The sequence below is a fragment of the Caloenas nicobarica genome, chromosome 7, assembly GCF_036013445.1.
Source record: "Caloenas nicobarica isolate bCalNic1 chromosome 7, bCalNic1.hap1, whole genome shotgun sequence".
Taxonomy (NCBI): Eukaryota; Metazoa; Chordata; class Aves; order Columbiformes; family Columbidae; genus Caloenas; species Caloenas nicobarica.
The window spans coordinates 855,740-862,300 of NC_088251.1; positions in this window are offsets into that span (position 1 = coordinate 855,740).

Here is a 6,561-nt window from a genome sequence, read left to right on the forward strand (position 1 = left end):
ACTGAAAGCTGTGAAGATACAATTTTTGCCCCTAAACCCCAAAAGAAATCAAAATTCATTCTGTGTTTTTCCAAAAACTGCTGTTTTGGTGTATTTTTGACCTGTAAGTCCCTCGGAAGGTGGTACAACGTGAACTATAAAGCCCTTATCGTTTCTAGGGAGGTGCTAAGTGCTTAGAGAGGTAGCAGGTCTATGTTGTTGTGTCTTAAATGTTGGGTATGTTTCCTAAATCACAGCGGTTGTAGGAAATACAGGTGAAGCTGTTGGACAGGGACTTGGTTGTGATCTTGACAGCGTGTGACAGAAGAAGTATATCCTCTTGTGGAGTAAGAGTTTTGTTAGCGATAACTAACGCTAACTGAAGTGCTCTGCAGAGCCTCCATCTCCTGTTGATGAGACGCTTCCCTGCAGGTGCCTCGGGATCCTGCAGGAGGGCTCAGGTGCAGCCTGAGCTCTGGGACGTTCTGTCCCAGGTGCTTTCTGCTCCGGGCTTGCAGCTTCTGCCTGGTGCCTTAGATACAGAAATGTGTTTGACTTCAAAATTTTCTGAAGTTCTTAGTCTGATATCTCTTGTTCATTTAGGAATTCATGGCTTGATTTGTGTTGTTTATTCCTTATGCAGTGTATTATGTATTTAAGAATTTAAATGAAATTATTTTCAGCTTAGTCTTTTGGATGTGTCTCTTTTGTAGGTACAGGAAAGTCATCTTTTAAGACAAGTGGGTGTTGTGTTTTATTTGTTATCTAGTCTCTTGCTCTTCAGGAGCAAGTTCTGTACTTAGCAAAACTCGTACTTGTCTGTTGAAAGTTGGCTATTTAATTTTTTTTTTTTTTTATCGACTTGCATATTTGGACCATAGGGATTAGCCAGCTATATCCTTATATAAAATTTATCTTATAGGTGTGTCATAATTTTATGGATACCTGAAACTTCCGTGTTGAAAAAACTAAGAGTATTTCTCTAGTGGAAATCCAAATGGTTTCAATTTTATTTTTAAAGGAACTCAGTCTTGAAGTTTTTGCCTTTGAAGGGTTTTTATATTGTTTTGTATTAGCGACATAAGCATTTCAATTAAAAACCGGAATTTTTGCAGAATAGATACAGCCCAAGTGCAGCCTGGGCCTTGTGCCCGGACCCTCCTTTGTGCCGCAGTGAACTCACTGAGAAGGGGTTTTACGTCACACTGCTGGCCCGAGGCTGCCAAACCTCGATGACAGCGGCCACTCATGAATCAGGTCTGGGATGTGAGCTTCGAGGAAATTTTAACAACATATAATGATTTAAAAGTAAAAAAAAAAAAAAAAAAAAAATCAGCAGAAACTCTGTGTTCTTACAAGCTCTTTTTGCCTGCGTCATGTTGGTATGGTGGTGAGCTGTGTGTGCAATGGTAAAATTAAAAGAAATAAATAAACCTGTTGGCTGTTTGTCTGTGTTTTGGATGTCGCAGCCCTCTTGGGTGCCGAGGAGGCGGAGGGACAGGGACGGCGGAGGGACAGGGACAGCGAAGGAACAGCCGTGCCCAGCACTTGCAGCCCAAGCCCATCGGTGCGAGCTGCAGCGAGGGAAATTCGGGCTGGACGTGAGGAAAGGAGGTCGGTCGGGCTGCCCCCGGGACACTGCGGGCTGTGATACACAACACTCTGAATTCTTACCTGAGCATTTTTGTATCTGTGTAGGGTTTGGTTTTTTTCCACTCTTTTGTGCACTAATGTACTTTTGGAGTGAACTACGTGTCTTTGTGTGTCATACGCTCATGTAAATCAATGAGTATCTATAATCTGAGGGAGAATTCAAAAGTTGACAGGTAAATTATTTTGAGAGTATTCTGCTAATTGGAAAACTGAAGTTAAAGTAGCTATTAATTAAGTTAGTCTCTTGAAGTGGGTACATGTATGTGTTCATTTTCTTATATATGCAATTTTAATGACCAGGATCTTTTAAAAAGTGTTGTAATATTCTTGTGAACTACTTTAAAAAGTTTAACTCGTGCAGAATGCACCTGTTGTCATTGATTATATTCAAATAATAGGTTAATTGGACTGAAGGAACTAGTTAGTTTTTACAAGCTTTCTGAAGTTTGTAACTCAAATTCAAAAGACCGTGTTGACAGAAGACGACTCACCCCACGGTGATCTGTTGGGTACTTTACAGTCTGTAAACCTGTTAGCGGTTGTGTGACACTGGTGTGGGATGTTCTTACAGTCTGGCTCGGCTCCTCCGGGGGTTTTGTTGGCGACCTGTATCGGGTTCTAGGGCGGTTTCCCGGGTGCTGGGGGAGAGGCTGTTGCACAAGCCGCGGGATGGGGGTGGGCGCGATAACCTCAGCGTAATTCTCAGAATCGCAGCACAAAGTGTTTGCAGCGACCGTTTCCAGTTTGATGATTCGGTGTCCTGTACTCAGGAGTTGCGCTCGCAGAAAGGGATGCTTTGCTCTTGCCGCACGGAGCAAGAAAAGCTCGTGGCAGTGACGTTTCCAAATGTTCTCCTGAAATAGCATCTTGCCCACCAGCTGCCTCGTGCCCCCTGACATATGCTGTGCGAAGTGTTGTTGCCAACTCATCAGCAGTTGCTTCTCATCGTATTTCCCATTATCTGTTTATGATTAAACAAAGCCCTGAACTCTGGTGGTTTGTAGTAGCCTTTCACCACTATTGCTTGGAAAACAAAGCATGCTGAAAGTGTATTTATATTTTCAAAAGACACAGTGCGAGCCATAGAAAGAGCATTTATCATAGAGTGAAATACAACTGGTTGGCATACAGGATCAGTTTTCTCTAATAGATACATATCAGATGCTAACTGACATAAAAACATCTGATTATTCTTAGGTGAGAAGAACAACAGATTATTTTTTTTTTTCCCATGGAATTTTTGTCAGTCTTCCAAACTTCAGTGAAAATCTGTGGGTTAGAAGTTGGCAGGGTTCCTTATTAGCCCTGTATTTGGTTGTATTACCTGTGGTTTTTTACACTGTGTTTATCAATATGGTCTATAAACATATTCTGGTCTTGAGTCCTTAACCTCAGGCTGGTTTTTGTTTAACTGGGCAGTTTGCTGCCCTGTCTTTGCCCTCCACCCCGTCCCAGGGGGGTACCTGCTGTCAGACCTGGCCCAAAACCAGAGCACAGACCCTGCTCCCCCTGCAATATTGTCAGTGAGACTCTTTCTGCACCGGAGTCCTTGCATCCAGGCTCCTCGAGAAAGCGAGTCCCTTTCTTTATGTCCAGCCTAATGTCCTAAAACCAGCTGTTCAGCTCTTCTCTGGCTCCTGCCGTCCCGCACCCCAGTCCGGGCAGCACCGTCCTGTCCCGCTGCCACCGGCGCGTGTCCCGGGCCATTCCAGGAAGGACCAGCACAACCTTCATTGCTGGCGCTGTCTGGGCGGCTGCGTCTGGTCTGTGTGTCAGGGACGGCTTCTGCGGAGGGCACGGAGGGACGGTGCCATGTGCTCTGTTTACAGCTGCGGGGGCCAAGCCCGCCCTAGTTAGTCACAGTTTCTTGTCCCGTTTACCTTCCAGTAGCGTCCTCAGGTATTTCACGTGGCTGTTCAGAGAGGAAAGAGTTTGAGGAGAAGGAAAGAGCTGCAGAGACCTTTGGTGCAGCGAACAGTTGTGATCGGTGTACCTTGGGAATGCCAGCTTTAGACTGCTGAAAGCAGGGATTATTTATTTATTTATTTATTTATCCCCCCCCACTCCCCAAAATAGAAACAAAAGAAACTCTCTGATAGCTGGGTCACCTCCCAACTGAAGAAAATGTCTGTTCTGTTGTGTTTTTGATGCTATGATCCAGTAATTGCTCTCTGGCATTATAAGGAAAGATCTTGAGCTAAGCAAAAAATTCAGGCAGCTTCTGAGCACCCTGTGAACACTTCTGTATAAAACACTTTTTTAGTAATGTCAAAACTATTGCTGCTGGGAGAGGATCTTGGGAACGGTTGCTTTGGATGCCTGGTTGAGGAGCCACAAGAGTTTTCTACTAAATTGCATTGCTGTGGTTTTGAAAATGGTTCTGCATCTGCACTTGGGCCCAAGGCAGGGATTCCATCCCCTCTCTCGTCTCTCCTGCCCGCGGTACCTCTCTAGGAGAAATGCTGTTGATGCTAATGGGTAACAGTTACTGCTGATGGTCCTTGAAGGTGAGTTACTTCTTCAGCGGTGGATCATCCGACATTCAGCAAAATATTCTTACAGCAGTTCCCTGTGGTTTTGCATGTTTGCACTCCTTCTGATTGATTCGGCTCGTACAAATAGTTTTAAAGCACAGAGGACGTGAAGTATGGCTGTGGACATGCTCTGATTGTAATGAGGTGTAATCGCTTCCATCAGAGCCACCCTTAATTTTCAGTTCTCAGATGAGTTCAGATAGTATGTTCCGTGAAGATGTGAATGTGTTTCTGCATTTCAGTTTTTTCCTGTCGAAGTAGCAAAGTGCCAACCAACCCTGGATACCGTTTGGTGTCTGTGCTTTCCCCCGGCTGGCAAAGTCCTTTGCAGACCCTCCTGTGCACACTTCTTGTTACTCAGCACTGCTGAGGGTTGTGTGGTTTATTTGCATGAAAGTTAGGAATTCAGTCTTGTTTCAAATAAGATTTGTCTCGGCTAACCTTAAGGTTATTTCCCTTGACACAAGCGGATCTTTGCTTTGTCCTGTCCAAGCCAGTCTGTGCCGTTTTGCTTTGGGGCTCATTCATCCTGGTTCCAGACATGGCACTGCAGAGGTGCCATCCTTCTATTTCTCAACTGGAATAACTAGCAAAAGGAACCGGGGGTGTCATTGTGGTCTTTCAGTTTAAAAGGAGAGCCAAATGTTCACTGTCTTGTAACAAAACCTGAATAAATCGCTGTTTTGTCACTTGCTGTTTTTTCTATATGTGGTTTAGAAGCTGGCTTCCCTGAACACACGGTAGTCTCTTATCTAACTAGAACTGCTTTTGAGGACAGTCAGTGTCACTCCTCTGTGATGTGCCACACATCTAGAGATGGCCCTTTGTGCTATTTTAAGTCCTATACAGCTGATGAATGTCCTGCTAAGATATTCATTTTCAAGTTTTCTTTGAAGGGAACTTGTATTATTTGGTTTGAAAGGAATTGCTCATCCCTCTTCTTCTCTCAGATTAAAGTAGAAATTATCTTGATTTTGCAGGTTGAGAAGATGGATGTCAGACACAGAAGTGAATGAGTCATATCTGTGATAGCAAGATTTCTCTTCTGTGACACCTTCCTAAATGTCAGTGTCTCATTTTCCCACCCAGCCGCAGCTGCTCCACTCTGGGAAACTTCAGTTTGGAATAATTCCGAACATTTTTGGGTTTGTCCAGCCTCACCCAGTTTTTAATTGTAACTTGTGCATTTTCCACTGGAGAAAAAAAAGTTCTAACCCTGTCACAAGGCAGTTGTGAGTCACTCCTTGCACCAGGTGTGGCTGCAGATCCTCCCTTTGCCTCCAAGGATTCAGTCTTTACCTGCATCTGGACTGTATGGCAAATTAAATGTGGGATAGGACTTATTCAACTCTGAAGTATTTCTTACTACATAAAACTGACACGGATACCTAAGGGGGGATATGAAAAGAAAAAGAAACACTACTCTCTGAAAAGAAAGTATTTGAACTCTAAACACTCCAGTTAGGAAAACACCTGTTTATTTGAATGCTGGAACAGGCTGCAAAGAGCAGCACTGAAGACCTCTGTGTGGAGATATGCATGAACGTAGGAAATCATATTTTTTTTCTTGATGCAGCTTTTTTGTTTGAGATAAAGAAGGCTTGAATGAAGACTATATTTTCCCGTCTTAGCACACTGATTGCAGTGTATGATTTCAGGAGGGTTGAAAGACCAAAGGGCCACAAGGACCAAATTCATGACCTGAAAATGAACACAATTCCCAAGACCTCCTACGTATGTTGTGAGCTGTTGCAGGAAATGCATGTTCTGGCAGCAGTGCTGCCATAAACCTTGAGGCTTTGAGTTGGGAAAAGTGTTAAGCAAAACTCTTCAGCAATGTGGGTTTTTAAGAGAGATGGGACTAAATGAAATGTTGAAACTTCTTCACAGCCAGACAAGTGTTCTGTCCACTATTTTTCCAAAGGGGTGGTGTTGTTTGGTTGGCTTCCAGAGCTATCGTCCTCTTAAACTGATTGACTTTTCAGTAAGAATTAAAAGTATATTGAAAATAACATTAGAGTGTTTAAGTTATAGTGAAATAATGGAGAAAATTCACAGTTGTAGCAAGTAGCACTAACATATGCCAGAGCTAAGTCTGGTTGGAAGACTTAAAAAGGGTATTTGAGATGTCAGGGATATTGGTCACACAATATGCACTTCACTACAGGATCAATATGGTGACATTTTAAATTATCGTAAAATTCTCCCGTCCTAAATCTCTCTGCCTTGTGTGCCCTTTAGCATTAATGATGTGTGAGGAGGAGGAAATTCCAAGGCTGTGGAAGCTGCCGTGTGTATTTTGGCAGGTTTTATTGCACCAGTTGAGGGCTGTCAGTGGGATGAGGACGCCAGCAGCCGTGTGACGGTGCCCAGCGCGGCGGAACGCCCGGAGCTG